A 15800-nucleotide genomic window follows, 5' to 3' on the forward strand; every position below is an offset into this window, starting at 1 on the left:
TAAAAAAATAAATAAATGTGTACTTACCCCCTCTGGCGCTGCCGATGTCTGAACAGTGGTCCGTCTGATCCGTGCCCATTTAAAGGGTCATAGAAGCCGTGCACAGGGAGCCTATGGCCGGCAAGGTGGCCACACCCATAGAGCCCTGGGAGATAGTGTTGGATGTTTCCGCATGACAACCAACCAAAGACACCCAGAGGGTAAAATAAGGTAAATCCCCTTATTTTAGCCTACTGCAGTTAGACAAAAGTCTTTATACTTTTGTTGTTGTTTAACCTTTTCATATTTCAGTGAGCATAGATGTGCAAGGCATTTTATTTATTTATTTTACAGCATGTGCTGAACTTTTGATTTTCAAAACAGAAGAAACACCAAATTGATAAGTGACACAGAGGAAATCACATGAAGTATGTTATTGTGCATTTTGGCGACAGGTCCTCTTTGACCCCTTAAGGACGCAGGGTTTTTTCGCTCATTTCTCGATCTCCACATTCAAAAATCCAAAACTTTTTCATTTTTCCGTGTACAGACCTGTGTGAGGGCTTATTTTGTGTGAAACAAATTTTACTTTCCCGTGATGTTATTTATTATTCCATGCAATGTACTGGGAAGCATGAAAAAAATTCCAAATGTGTAAAAATTAAAAAAAAAAAAAATTTGCATGTGCGTCACGTTCTTGTGGGCTCAGTTTTTACAACTTTCAGTCTGCGCTCCAAATACTACTTTACACTTTGGTTCGGTACGATCGTGGTGATACCAAATTTATATGGGTTTTAATACAATTTCAAAAATTGAATATACTAAAAAGAAAACAAATTTTTTGCCATCTTCTGACACTAATAACTTTTTCATACTTTGGTGTACAGAGCTGTGTGATATGTCATTTTTTTGCAAAATGAGTGGACATTTTTATTGCTACCATTTTGATCATTTTTTTATTACTTTTTTTTATGTCACGTGAAAAGGGGCAAGTCGCATTTCGGACATTTAAGCGCCATTTCCCGTTTTGAAGGTCACTGTCGGCAATAACCATTTTTATGATCAGGCATTTTGGGATGCAACAATACCTATTGTGTCTATGATTTTTACTGTTTATTAAGTTTTATATCAGTTCTAGGGAAAGGGGGGAGATTTGAATTTTTAATATTTTATAAATTTTTTTTAACTTTTTTTCACTATTTCTTAGACGCTCTAGGGTACATTAACCCTAGATGGTCAGATCTTCCCTACCATGTACTGCGATCAAAGCCTCCCAAGACTTCACTCCCCACCGCAAAACATTTTGTACAGGTGGAGTATAGAACTATGCAAACCAGTGGTCTTTTCTACATCATATAGATGATGGTTCTACAATGATTTTTAAAGAGATAAAGAAATACCAGGTAATAGATAAAGAGAAGTTAAAGTAAAAAAAAAAAAGTTTAAAAAAACCCACGAAAAATCATTTCACCTATTTAATCCCACAAAAAATGCTATTAAAAATGAAAAAAACAACATGTCCCGCAAAAAAAAAAAAAAAAAAAAAAAACCAAGCCATCAACCAGCTCTGTAGCAAAAATGTTATGCCACTCGGAAGACGGCAATGCAAAAATGATAGATTTTTCCCCACATTTGTGGCAAATTTAATAAAACATAAAAAAATTCCTGTATGGCATCTCATTATCGTATTGACGCATAGAATAAAGAGAACATGATTATTAGGCTATACGCTGAAAAAAAATAAAATAAATAAAAATAAAAAATCCAGTACAGAATTGATGCTTTTCTACTCCTGTAACTAAAAGTTACTAAATTTTCAACAATAGGGGATAACAACTCAACACTGGAAAAAGCATCTCATCCCGCAACAAATAATGAAGAAGCTAAAATTGTATAGCCTACAAAAATGAGAAAACTAAAATCCTGGCAGCTCGGTCACATTCGGGTGGGGTCTTTGTAATCGAGAGAAATTGTATAACAAATTTTAAAGATGGGTTTTCTCTTTTTATATTTTGGAAATGTGTAAATTATAGGTCTAAATGAACGTATACCCGACAAAATCGGACCATTCTAAATTTTACCTCAATTTTGATTCCATTAGTATGAAGATCTCAAGGGGTTAACAATCTTTTAAAAAGTGGGTTTCTAATAAGTTTGAGGGGCGCAGACTTGAAAATGGGTTGATTATGTAGGGTGGTTTTAATGCTAAATATTTAAAATTTAATTCAAAACAGTATTTATCCACAAAATAGCCAATTCTGAAAAGAAAATCTGACAAAATTATCCAGGCATTTCAAAAATTATGAAAATGTAAAGTAGACATAGGAAATTTTATTCAGCAACTTATTTAGGTGCTAATACTATCTGCCTTAAAAAAAACTATGATTTCGAATTTTGAAAATGGCAAATGTTTCAAAAAATTCATATTTTTTTTTGTAATTAAACGCAAAACTTATGAGCCAAAATTAAAAAAAGTGAAGAACAACATCAGAGGAAAAAAAAACAAAAAAAACAAAAAAACAAGCAAACAATCTCATAGTCGCTTTGATAAGCGACGCATGTCAGAATACAAAAAATGGGGCGGAGCCTTAAACTATATAATGGCTACGTCCTTAAGGGGTTAATCATTGAATTTAATTTCCTCCATCAAGCTATAGGTGTCTCAGAAGTGAGCATCTGAAAAGCGGATCTCCTCCAAACAAAATAAAAAAGCTCCCATATATCCACATTACAAAAAAAAAAAAAAAAAAAAGTAACTTCAACTATTGGTGGTGAGGATCATCAGACTCACATATGGAGTCCTCTTGCAATACTTCAAAAGTAGCTGGCATAGCACCCCAACTTCTTTGCGCATGTGCAGAACTTAGGGCATATGGGCAGTGAAGCCAAGGTGTACTACGCTGCCCACATTTCAGAGCTGCCCAGAGCTTCTGGACCTAGGCGAATATAATTTTTTTTTTTAATGTGGTCATGGACGGAACTTGTATAGGCGGGTTTGGAGCACTAAACCACCAGTCCATAAGGACCTTTGGGTGACCCAGTATCCTAAATTGACCTGACAGGTTCTTTTTTTTTAATACATCCTCCCCCTAAGGCTACATTTACACAAACATGTGATTTCTCCAGTCCAGTATTTCCATGCTGTATGAAACCATGTATACATGATGTTTTTCATCCATAGGTACACGTACGGCACGGTTTCCATATAAAAATATGGTGTCCTAGCAAATGATGGATGGCTAACAATGCCCCTCCACTGGTTCTGGATACTGCACATACATATAGCAGCATATAGTGCAGCAGCATATTTTATATGTTCCCATTGACTTCTATGGGGCACACCAACGCCAATACATGAGAAAATAGGACATGCTCTATATTTTTATTTATACGGTACAGCGCACAATACAGCCAAAGGAAGCCTGTATTGCCCATTGAAAAGAATGGGGATGTATGGTACCCATATATATATGCAGCTATTTTCACGCGTTTGTGTGAATGTAGCCGAAGAGTGAGAAAAGTGAACATCTCCGGTACTTTTTCCTCTCCGTGTTCAGGGCGTCTCCCTAGTGAAGTCAAGTTACATCATTGAGGGAGCCCCCACACTATACATTTAGTGGAGGTGGGGGATGGATGCCATACAGTGCCATGTGTCTTGTACAGTCATGGCCAAAAGTTTTGAGAAACAAATATTATATTTTCACATGATCTGTTGCCCTCTGGTTTATGTGTGTTTGTCAGATGTTTTTATCACATACAGAAATACAAGTGCAATCATATTATAAGTAACAAAAGCTTTCATTGACAGTTAGGCTACATTCACACGGAAGTATGAAAACGTCCGTATCCGTACCGTACCGTTTTTTTACGGATTACATGCGGCCACATTCATTTCAATGGACAATACATCTGACCATTTATATTGCCATTGTTAACTCCGTACCGTACCATATACTGGCTGTATAAAAATATAGAGCATGTCCTATTTTCTCCCGTATTTCAGTTCCATATGCCCTAGAAGTCTATGGGGACGTATAAAATGCGGGTTACATACGTGCTGCATACGGATAAAAAACGTCACGTATATACGGCCCGCAAATACAGGACTGGAGAAATCTTACGTCCGTGTGAATGTAGCCTTAGAATAAGTTAATGCAGCAAGTCAATATTTGCAGTGTTGACCCTTCTTCAGGACCTCTGTAATTCTCCCTGGCAGTTCTCAATCAACTTCTGGACCAAATCCTGACTGATAGCCGTCCATTCTTGCACAATCAATGCTTGCATTTTGTCACAATTTGTTGGTTTTTGTTTGTCCACCTGTCTCTTGATGATTGACCACAAGTTCTCAATGGGATTAAGATCTGGGGAGTTTCCAGGCCATGGACCCAAAATCTCTAGGTTTTGTTCCTGGAGCCATTTAGTTATCACCTTTGCTTTATGACAAGGTGCCATTGTTGATCACCAAACTGCTCTTGGACAGTTGGAAGAAGTTGCGCTTGGAGGACATTCTGGTACTATGCTTTATTCATGGATGTGAACCCCACACTTGAATGGTTGCTGGATGCTTTCCAGTTACTCTCCCTATTAGGCCAGTTTTGTGCAGTGCAATGATGACTGCACGTGTTTCTTTAGAGATAACCATGGTTAACAGAAGAGAAATAATGATGCCAAGCACCAGCCTCCTTTTAAAGTGTCAGGTGGTGTGATTCTTACTGAATCATGACAGATTGATCTCCAGCCCTGTCCTCATCAACACCCACACCTGTGTTACTGGAGCAATCACTGAAACAATGTTAGCCGCCCCTTTTAAGGCAGGCCTGCAATGAAGTTGAAATGTGTTTTGGGGGAAAAAGTTCATTTTCTAGGCAAATATTGATTTTGCATATACTCCAAAAGGTTATAAAGAATGATCAGCTTAACAGCAATTAATTGCAAATTGCCATTATAAAACATGATGCAGTAGACTTTGTAAAAACTAACATTTGTATCATTCTCAAAACTTCTGGCCTTAACTGTACAAGCAATTATAGTCTCCACTGAGCTACCCATTTTAATTTTTTTTAAACAGGAAGCAAGATGAAAAAGTGTAGTCTACTATGGTATATCATTCTGTGTTTTCTGCTGGATGCGACTCTATATGGAGAAGATAGAGGTGAAAAGAATACCTGTACACATTCAGCATTTATGTTGGAAGCTTTCCAGGATGGCATGCTCAATGTGCACCCAAAAAAACAAAAAAAACATGCACAACAAGATTGAACGTAGACTAATACACGCCATATGCAAAATTTTTCAGGGTCATCTCACAAAACTGCTGCTCTCTTATTTGGTCACAACAGGAAATAATAATGTGTAGTAATAGAATCATTGTGACATCAATTTCAGCAAGGCAAGATTCGTTATGAAACATGAAGCAATAAAGGAGATGTTCAAAAAGCATTAAATACAGCATAGGCAAGAGTTTGTGGTTCTGCAAGACACTTTAGTACCCTTATGACAAGCTGGAAGGGGACTGGCATAATCGAGAATAATTTTAAAATGGTACATGCTATCAATACCACACAAGCCCAATCCTCTATACAGTAAGAAAATCGTTCAGCCTTAGACACATTTATTATATGCGATGCATGAATGACAATTCCAAAAATAAATATGAAGTATAGTTGGGCACAAACTGATGCACACTACTGCAATCACAATCCATGACGCAAGGAAAATTTACATAGATCACACTAACATACACCATTATGGGTCACACAAAAATAACTGACTAATAAGAGAAGCATGACACTTTTAAGGCCCCATCACCGGATCTCCTTTTTGGTTTGTCCTACCACGAAAGAGTAGTCACAATAAGCACGTTATTTTTCACCAAATAAAGCAAGAATGACAAAGTCAGACTTTCACTAGGTCTTTTCTGTGACAAATATCACTTGTCCTATTGTGCACTATTCTGGTCAAAAAGCCAACACCTTTCTTATGTGGCCCATAAAAGGTCTTTTTCTCATGGACATTACACTCTGGCTTTGTTCCTTCATTTTCTAATACAGATAGGGATTCGCTGAATGAGTTGTGGTTTTCTGAGGAATACACAAGTCACAGGATGCTACAAAACAAAAACGCGAGCCTAGAGCCTTGGTCCACACAACAATGTTAAGATGCGTTGAGATGACACAACAGGTTCCTATTTTATTTCCCCACAAATAAGGCAAGGATGGCGATAAAGCACTGAACAATGGGCGGGAAAGAAGACGAGGGCACCCGAGCAGCGCGCACCCGCCCTCTCTCCCACACACAGCGATACATACGGGTCTTAGAGATGTGGCCCGGTTTTGCCGCGCTCCACTGCAGAACACGTGATCTCCGCACCTCTACCTCCGCCGCCAAGCAACAAGCAGCTCGCGCCCCCCGGCCAGTAAACACTGGAGTAGTCGCTTATTGGCCGCGGTTCTGTACATTACTAGGAGGGCGTTACTAACGGGCTATTGTGCGAGAGAGGCGGAGGCGTGTAATACGGTGAAGGGGTGGGGGTTACAGACAGACACCTGCCGCAGCCATGTTTATGTGAGGTATATATAGATATGCGGGAAACAGACTGTTGGCGTATGCCTGGGCTGTTCTTGAGGAAGACTAGTGGCACACGTCACAAGCTTCCACATCGTGTGTACAATGCGTTAGGACAAGAGGGCTGCGTGTCCCCCTGCGCCCACACTGGTACACATACCCGTACCGCCAGCCGAGGCACAGCAGTCTAAAGACTTGTCTTCCACTGCCGCCATTCGGACACTTTAGGAACTACACCGCTCGTAACGTTTTCTGTGGATTCTCGCGCCATTACACGAGTAGCTGCTATCTTCTAATAGGCAAAGAAATGTTCAATGAGAAAGACTGAGTACTCACCAGCAACACAGATGACAGGCGCGGAATGTAGGGTCAGGACAGGTACATGAAAAAGACAAAAAGATAGCGTTAATACCAATATGCCATATCAATAACAGTATACATACAAAGGCAAAGGATATTAACCAGGAACACAGGTGATGCTTTGGCTGCCATGTAATTGGTACTGGCTATTCTATGGTGAGGTACAGCTACAATTCTGGAATGAAACCAACTCCATAATATAATATGTAGAAAACCTGAGCTTGCAATGGAGATGTCAGCAGACCCGTCACAGGAGCACATTGTCTGGAAAGCATAGCATAGTTTGGTACAGTTTCCCAGAACGAACAGGACCCAAAAGAGTCGGCTCTAATCTCCATGAGAAGAGCCGGACTTCCCAGCACTACTGGTGGGCTACAGCTCTTTACTATTAACATCTTATCAGTATAGGGCTATAAGGCAGGGACTACTAACAAAATTTGAGAACAACATAGGATCACTTTATTTCTTCTGCAATCTCCATTGATCAGCATTTGAAGGATTTTTTTTTTTAGGGGTTACACCATGCCGAATGGGTCATTTATACAGATGCTTTCAAATGCCATGCAGGAGTTTGAGGACATACCTCGTGGGATTGATTATCAATTATTACAAAATTTAGATATAACCTTGTTGAGAGACAACTGTTTACCCCCGTACATCAGGTCCCATCCCCTTCGCACCCCCCACCTCCATCAGAAGTTCCTCGATTCTAGTCCTGGAGGAAAATTAGGGTTATCATTTAGGGGTACCAATGGAGAAAGGAAAGTTTGCAACTTATGTTGGAATCTAAGGTAGCGCCAAAGTTTTAAAGAGTGAAGTGAGAAGGGGGGGGGAAGGGTTTGCGATAAGGTTGGCAATAGGCTTGTCATCCAGAACAAGCTGGGTAGTGCAAATGGATGAATTAGCTGGGATTCAAGTGACATCCACCTGGATGTGTTTTTGGGAGCGGCAATAGAGAAAAATTGGGCTACTTGAGCTACTTTATAGTAAATGGCGAAATAGGGTAGTGACATACCACCCAGGCTTTTATGTTAGAACATGGTAGATGCAAGTCATGGGCATTTGTTGTTCCTTATGAATTTGGAGTTATGGGAGTAAATAAGCTGGAAAGTTTTTACAGGGATAACAGGTAATATGGACTAACCAGAAAAGAGTGGGTTTCAACCATTTGTTCAAGTTTATTTTAAATTGTTGTATTAGTGATGTGTAGTTCCAGCGGAACCATGCGGACCTGTGGTTGTTTTTTTTAATAATTATGTTGAAGCCTGCTTGAAAAACAAATGTCTGCCTTTCCTTTGGTCATTTTCAGAGAAATGTGAATTTATTTTCTTTTGTAGTTGCAAGTTATTTCTGTGACCATTGTGGGTTTTTCTTTCATTAAACAGGGGCTACCAACAATTTTGTCCACATGTGCATTAGTTGGTTTAGTTAACAGGGTTGTCCAGGTTCAGAAAACTTTTGAGATATGGCTCCTGGTTTGGAAGGTGGGCTTAAAAAAAAAAACAAACCGCTCATGCTAAACACTTAAGTTACAACACCTTCCTTTACTGCCAGCCTTTAATTGTATACCGAGGCAGTCAATAATGCGGCGTCAACAGATGTGCACCTGCTACAGTAGGAGTTACAGGCTGTATTGGGCATCTGTATGGTCAATTTGACATCACTTTGAGCCTCTGTATTTTCTGAAGCCAGACAAGCCTGTCAAATCCACTTGAAATCTTGACATCTTTTGCACAGCCATATTTTAACCCCTTATCACCGACACTAGTTTTCAGCTCAATGACCAGACTCGATTTTTCAAATCTGACATGTCTCACGATAATTGGTTATAACTTCGGAACGCTTTAACATATCCTGGTGATTTTGAGAATGTTTTCTCGTGACACATTGTACTTCATGTTAGTTATAAAATTTAAGTGATAAGTTTTGCGTTTCGTTCTGAAAAAAAGTGAAAATTTGGCAAAAGTTTGTAAAAATTCTTCATTTTCCAAGTTTGAAATGTTCTGGTTTCCAGACAGGAAGTAAAACTACCCAAAAAGTTTGATAATTAACATTTACAGAATATCTGCTTTATGTTGGGATGATATTTTATGCTTCCGGTCATTTTTCTAGAATGTTATGAGGTGCAGAACTTTAGGTGCGATTTTTCTTATTTTCATGAAAATTGCCATAACTCAGATTTTGAGGGACAACTCGGCTTCCAAGTGACTTTGAGGCCTAAATAATAGTAAAACCTCATAAATTACCTCACTATAGAAACTTCACCCCTCAACGTATGTAAAACAACTTCTATTAAGTCCATTAACCCTTTAAGTGTTTCACATGGGTTAAAAAATATGGACCTGCGATTTAGAAACTATGGAATTTTTTTGGAAATACATTCATATGGCAGTATATGGTCAAACCAATCAGAAAACCTATGTTTAACTCCTTAAAGACACGGCCAGTTTATAGCTTAAGGCTCGGCCCCATTTTTATGTATTCTGCCTTGCGTTTGAGAGTTTTTTTTTCCCCACACGTTGTACTTCATTTTAGTGGCAAATGTTGGACGATAAGTTTTGTGTTTATTTACAAAAAAAAGAAAATATGAATTTTTAGAAAAATTTGCCATTTTCAAAATTTGAAATCATGTCTGGATAATTATTTCGATGTCACACGGCTTACAAATCGAATATTGATTTTCCGTATTTTCATAATTTTGGGTATACTGTTTTGAATTAAATTTTACATATTTAACATAAAACAATCCTATATGTTCACCATATAGCCTAATAATCGTGTTATTTTTATCCTATGGGTCAATACGATTACGGGGATACCATACTTGAATATTTTTTCTTACATTTTACTAAATTTGCCAAGTAAAACCTAATATGGGGAGAAATCTATTTTTGCTTTTTTTGGCTACAGAGCTGGTTGATGGCTTGTTTTTTGCGGGACATGTTGTACTTTGCAAAAGTATCATTCTGGAGTACAGTGTTTTTTATATCACTTTTTATTGCATTTTTGTCGGATTCAAAAGGTAAAAATCAATTTTTGGCGGGTTAACTTTTTACGGGTTCAATCATTTACTTTTATTCTATGGGTTGTTACAGATGCGGTGACACTATGTGGGGTTTGTGTTATGATTTAGAATTTTTGTGTTATAGGTCTCTATATGTTGTGGGGATAATAGGCATTTCTATTGATTTATTGCTTTATTTTTTTATATATTTTTTTTTACTATTTCTACTATGGGAAATGAACAAGCAATCATCTGATTGCTTGTTCATGATAAGTCTGCAATACTAATCTGATGTATTGCAGGTTATTAGCAGTGTCAGCCTATGCACATGTATAGGATGACACTGTGCCTTTAAGATGACTTCAGAGACGCCATCTTACTGGCACCACCTGTAGGCAGCCCTAGGGAAAAAATAGGCGCCCCCCGAAGATGTCGCGGGGGGGGGGGTGTAGAAGGGTGTCGACCCCCAAAGGCAGGTTAAAACTGCAAAACACCCACGATTGGAGCCCGCTCAGACCGCGGTTGTTACACAGGGGGTGTGCTGTTACCGATGGCACCCCATGTATCCCGATGCCGGCTCGGCATCAGCTCTGCGTCCAATATATCGGACGCTGGGCGCTAACAGGTTAAAGTACCCTAGGAAGTCTGAAAACTAGAAAATTAAAAATTAGGAAAAAAAAGTTTAAAAAATAATTTAATAAAAAAACCCTAAAGATTCATATCTCCCCCCTTTCCCTAGAACTGATATAAATATAAACAGTAAAAATCATAAACATTTTAGATATCAGCACGTCCCAAAATGTCCGATGTATCAAAATATAATAACAGTTAAAATAGCGCCGTAATGTCAAAAGTGCCACCTTTTTGCAAAATATAAAAAATTCAATAAGGCGGCCATAAAGTCCTCCAATAGTAGTATTGAAATCATCATCAAAAAAATTGTTTTTGTAAATGTATGAAAACCGATCTGGACCCCAGTGCTGCCAGTAAGAACTGCCTGTAACATGGCGTCTGTGACGTCATCTTACAGGCAGAGTGTCAGCCTATGCATGTGCATAGGCTGACACTGCTAATACCCTGCAATACATCAGTATTGCAGAGTATTATAATCAACAAGCAATCAGCTGATTGCTTGTTCATGTCCCATGGTGGAAAAATAAAAAGTTATTCAAGAAAGAAATCAATAAAAATGCCCAAAAACCACAAATCAGATAAAGAGACATATAACCCCAAAAAAGGCTAAATCATAACACAAACCCCACATATATAGTATCACTGTGTCTGTAACAACCCGTATAATAACAGTAAATAAGTAATTATTGAACCCGCACGATAAATGCCGTAAAAAAAAAAACATTATAAACACTGCAAAAATTATGATTTTTACCTATTCAATCCCACAAAAAAATGGCATAAAAAGTGATCAAAAAAACATATGTACTCCAGAATGATACTGGTGCAAAGTACAATATGTCCCGCAAAAAAACAAGCCATCAACCAGCTACGTAGCCAAAAAAGTAACAATGTTATGCCACTTTGAAGATGGCAGTGCAAAAATGATAGATTTTTCCCACATTAGGGTTTTATTTGACAAATTTAGTAAAACGTAAGAAAAAATATTCATGTATGGCATCCCCGTAATCGTATCGACCCATAGAATTAAGATAACATGATTATTAGGCTATACGGCAAACACCAAAAAAAAAACAAACATTTTATTTATCCCCAAAATAGTAAATTCTGAAAATCCGGAAAATCGATGTTCGATTTGTAAGCCGCGTGACATGAAAATAAATTATCCAGACATTTCAAAAATTATGAAAATGTACAGTAGACATATGGGAAGTGTTATTCAGCAACTTATTTAGGTGGTAAATCTGCCTGAAAACGTAATGATTTCGAATATCAAAAACGGCTTAAAGGGAACCTTTCACCAGGGACCTCATTTTCACTAAAGACAGGTTGCAGAAGCCCTTCACACCAGCAGTGCATATCTGCCTTTCTGCCTTTTCTAAGCATTTGCATTATAATATAATTGTGTGTAACTTACCTTGCTCCCTGACAAAATCCTGGGGTAGTCACAGGGGCTGGACTTTGGTTTGAATGCATTTCAAAAAACAACATGTGGCTTGTCTGTGTTACCCACTCCTCAGAGCTTGGCCCCCACCTTTTGTGCTCCTGTCTAGCTCCACCTCCTGCTTCTTCTCAGAGATCACAGCCTGGTCAACCTGACATCAGTGGGGGAGGGACAAGCTGTACAGGAGCACAAACATGGAGACAGCCTGCAGCTCAAACAGGTCACATGTTGTTTTTTGAAATGCATCCAAACCAAAGCCTAGCCCCTGTGCCTACCCCAGGATTTTGTCAGGATGCAAGAGTAAGTTATAACACACAATTATATTGTAATGCAAATGCTTAGAAAAGGCAGAAAGGCAGATTTGCATTGCAGGTGTGATGGGCTTTTACAATCTGTCTTTAGTGAAAAATGAGGTCCACAGTGACAGGTTCCCTTTAAGCTACAAAATGGCTGCAACCTTAAGGGGTTAAGAATTCAACCAGACTGCTGACAAGTGGCCTATGAAGAACATTTACAAGAAATCATTTCTGCTGGTTCCTTTCCTTTGACAATGAGCCAGTTCCGAAGTGCTGAGGATGTATTCCTTGCCACAGAAACATTTACAGACCACCAAGTTGAAAAATGATTTAATTTCTTAGACAGTTAAGGGAAATAATTACATAAAGACAAAATTACATGTTACTGAATGGCTTCATTTGTTGCTTCAGAAACACACTTACTAAATGATGGATGGAATTTTTCAAAATCCTAATCAAGTTTTTTTGTAGAAAACTGCAAAGTTTAGGACTTTCCTGTGATTTCCAAATCCCCTTCATCATGGGTAAAACTAGCTCTGCTAAGTTCTACTATGGAAGTTTATTTTTTGTATTATTTCTGTACTTTGATATCATGATATACTTAATTCCTATGCTATACCATTGAGGAATTGATTTTTCAGTGACATCATACTGTCCATTGTCCCCATGCTGTGACATTAAATGTATGTATGATCTAGGACAGTGATGGCTAACCTATGACACGCGTGTCAGTGCTGACACACCCAGCCATTTTCAGTGACACGCGGCTGCCGGAGAGTTAAGTTTCATCCTCGGCTCCTACAAGGCCAGGTGAAGTAGCCGGGAGGCTGAGAGATTGCCATGCACTGAGCTCACAGCACTTCCTCCACCTCTTCCTCCACTGGGCCGGCCCCTCCCCCTGTGTGAGCTGTGCCTCCAGTCAGCACAGGTATCATCCCGGGGCTCAGCACCAGGAGAGGTGACCCGACCATCAACTCCAGAAACTCCTCTGCAGCTCCTGATAGTTGTGCTGGGGGGAGTGGTTGTGATAGGTCACCTCTACTCTGACCATCTCCACAGCAGGGATGAGGGAGGACAACCACTCTCATCATACATACAAGACATCGTTACAGCTATAACCTGTGAACTGTCATGACAAAGTTTGCAGGTTACTAAGCTTTTCACACGTGTCTGATTGAAACGATCTATTACAATGTGCGATTTGCACATTGTAATAAATAGATGATGTGGAAAATCCCCATATACTGCCATACTGGTACATGATAGGATCACTTAGACAACCTAGGGTTAAAGTACCCTAGAAGTTAAATAATTATACATATTTGTTATTTAAACTATAAATATCACAAAATTATGTTTTTTTTTCTCAAGGTGACACACCACCCGAGTTATGCTCGTTTTTTTGGCGAATTTTGACACACCAAGCTCATAAGGTTGCCCATCACTGATCTAGGACTTTTGAAAAAATTGTTATGTTGTAGCCGGGATCCAATTCCAGGCTGTAAAATTCTGTTTTCTAGTTCAGCCTCTGCCTTGCATGTTCTATTCAGTTTAAAGTGTTGAATCTAGCACTTGTTCTGCCTAGAAGAATGCCACATTTGCAATAGCAGATCCAAATTGATCTGCCTTTGGCGGCTGCCTGGAGCTCCAAGCTCTTGGGGGCCCATGACAGTCCAAAAAGTTCTTGAAGTTAAAGAAAACCCACCATGAGGAATTTATCATCAGAAGTAGATCTGATGGTGAATTCTACCCGACTCTGCCGTAATCTGTGATTTAATAATCCTGGAACCTAAGTTAAAAAAAACTTTATTGTAGTAATATGTAAATTAACTACAGAAGCTACTGGGGTTTGGAGTAGCCTTAGCTTCCAGTTCCCGGGCCAGTCTATTCCACGCCCCAGTAGCCTCTGCAGTTAATTTGCATATTACTAAAATAAAAGTTTTAACATGTTAGGTTAAATTCCAGGGTTATTCAACTACAGATTAGGGGAGGGACAGGCAGGTATAATCTACCATTAGAACTACTTCTGATGGTAAGTTCTGAGGTACGATATGCATGCCTGTGTAGCAAGAATAAAAAGGACTCTGATCATCTCCCCTTCCTCTTTGTGCTGCTGTTCTCCTGCTGTAGGGGGAGGGGACACAGTATGGGCTCATGTTAAGAGTAGGTAGGGGGTAACGGAGTACAGCATTAAATTGTGTTACCTTACAGTGTGTATGTGAACCCTACATGATGTGTGCATGTGTTAGTATGTTGATATATGTATGTCTTATACAGCCCATGGCCTATTGAACTCTTAATCCTACCCTGGGACCCCTGTGAAAAAAAGTGAGAAGGTTCTATAAAGATTAATGCTTTTTTAAAAATTGAAAATAAAAAGTGAATGACCGCTCTTAAAGGGGTAGGGCCTAACTTGCTGATCAGTGGGGGTCTCAGTGATGAGTCGGTCCTCTCATCACTCCGTCAGACTAATGGAACAGACGGCCGTGCATGACCGTTTTGCTCTATTAATCTCTATGGAGCTGAAGGAAATTGCCGAGCGCTGCGTCCACCAATCTCCGTCAGCTCCATAAAGCTCTATTAGAGGTTATACACCACCGTCTGCTCTACTAGTCTGGCGGAGCGCTGAGAGTCAGACTCCCACTGATCAGCAAGTTATCCACGGGATAGGGCCTAACTTTTGTTTGTGGGAAAACCCCTTTAAAAGGACTATACAAGAGATTTATCAGAAGTGCTTATAGCAACCAATCAGAGCTCGGATTTATTTTATAAACTGCTGTGGGAAAATTACAGCTGATCTCCCCCCCCCCCACACACACTTTCATCAACAAGAGTGCCTGCTCCAGATGAATTTTAAAAGCATGCTGAAAAAGACCTCATGGATCTTAAAGAGGACCCGTCACCAGATTTCGGCTACCCCCCCCCCACTAACAATCCCTGATGATAAAGAGTTATAATTCCTCCCTGTATCACCTAAAATTAACTGCCAGTTGCACACTGTACCTTAATTAAAGACATTTTTCTGATATGCAAATTAGCTTTTCTGACCCTCCTAAGAGAGGAGAAGAGTCAGAGATACCAGTGAACCACACCCCATTGTTCTGACTGACAGCTCTGTGCCTCCTTGTACTTAGGGACAGTCTGTTAATATTCAACTACAGACATATAAAGCTCTATGTACAAATGGGAAATATTGTGTTAATCTTTTACAGGGTGCCTTGTGTTACATTCATGACATGTGATCAGTGACAACATCACAGGTCACTCAGACTTCTAAGAATAGCATACTGTGATGATGTCACTCTGGTCACATAAAATGAACTGTGACCAGTAAAGAGGCATAAGGCATGGGGAGGAGTAGGTAATGCCAGGTAATATAAGATAAAAGGTGATTTCGGTGGATGTAAACGAAACAATTTTTAGTTAAAGGGTGTCAGTCAGTTAATAGAGCTCTATAGGAACCTGTCACTGGCTGTATATGTGCAAATGTGTTGACAGGTTCCCTTTAACCACTCTGCCA

At 39.2% G+C, this 15800-nt stretch overlaps 1 protein-coding gene and 1 long non-coding RNA gene across 11 annotated transcripts in view; one reads left to right on the top strand and one right to left on the bottom strand.

The window, feature by feature from the left end:
• Window positions 1-15800, bottom strand: part of LOC140118694 (protein 4.1-like) — a 105570-nt gene that overhangs the window by 83089 nt on the left and 6681 nt on the right. Inside the window, exon 1 of one of the 9 annotated variants that reach the window (XM_072136906.1) lies at window positions 6288-6444. The exons of the other annotated variants lie outside the window; for them this stretch is intronic. The gene's annotated coding sequence lies outside the window, so the exon portion shown is untranslated. Of the gene's footprint in view, window positions 1-6287; window positions 6445-15800 lie in introns of those variants that run through there. 9 annotated transcript variants of the gene reach the window in all.
• Window positions 6377-15800, top strand: part of LOC140118695 (uncharacterized) — a 69938-nt gene continuing 60514 nt past the window's right edge. For both annotated transcript variants that reach the window (XR_011853241.1, XR_011853240.1), the window contains exon 1: window positions 6377-6548. This is a non-coding gene — a long non-coding RNA (uncharacterized lncRNA). The remainder of the gene's footprint in view (window positions 6549-15800) is intronic.

Source organism: Engystomops pustulosus, chromosome 2 (assembly GCF_040894005.1).
Source record: "Engystomops pustulosus chromosome 2, aEngPut4.maternal, whole genome shotgun sequence".
In the NCBI taxonomy this organism is placed as follows: Eukaryota; Metazoa; Chordata; class Amphibia; order Anura; family Leptodactylidae; genus Engystomops; species Engystomops pustulosus.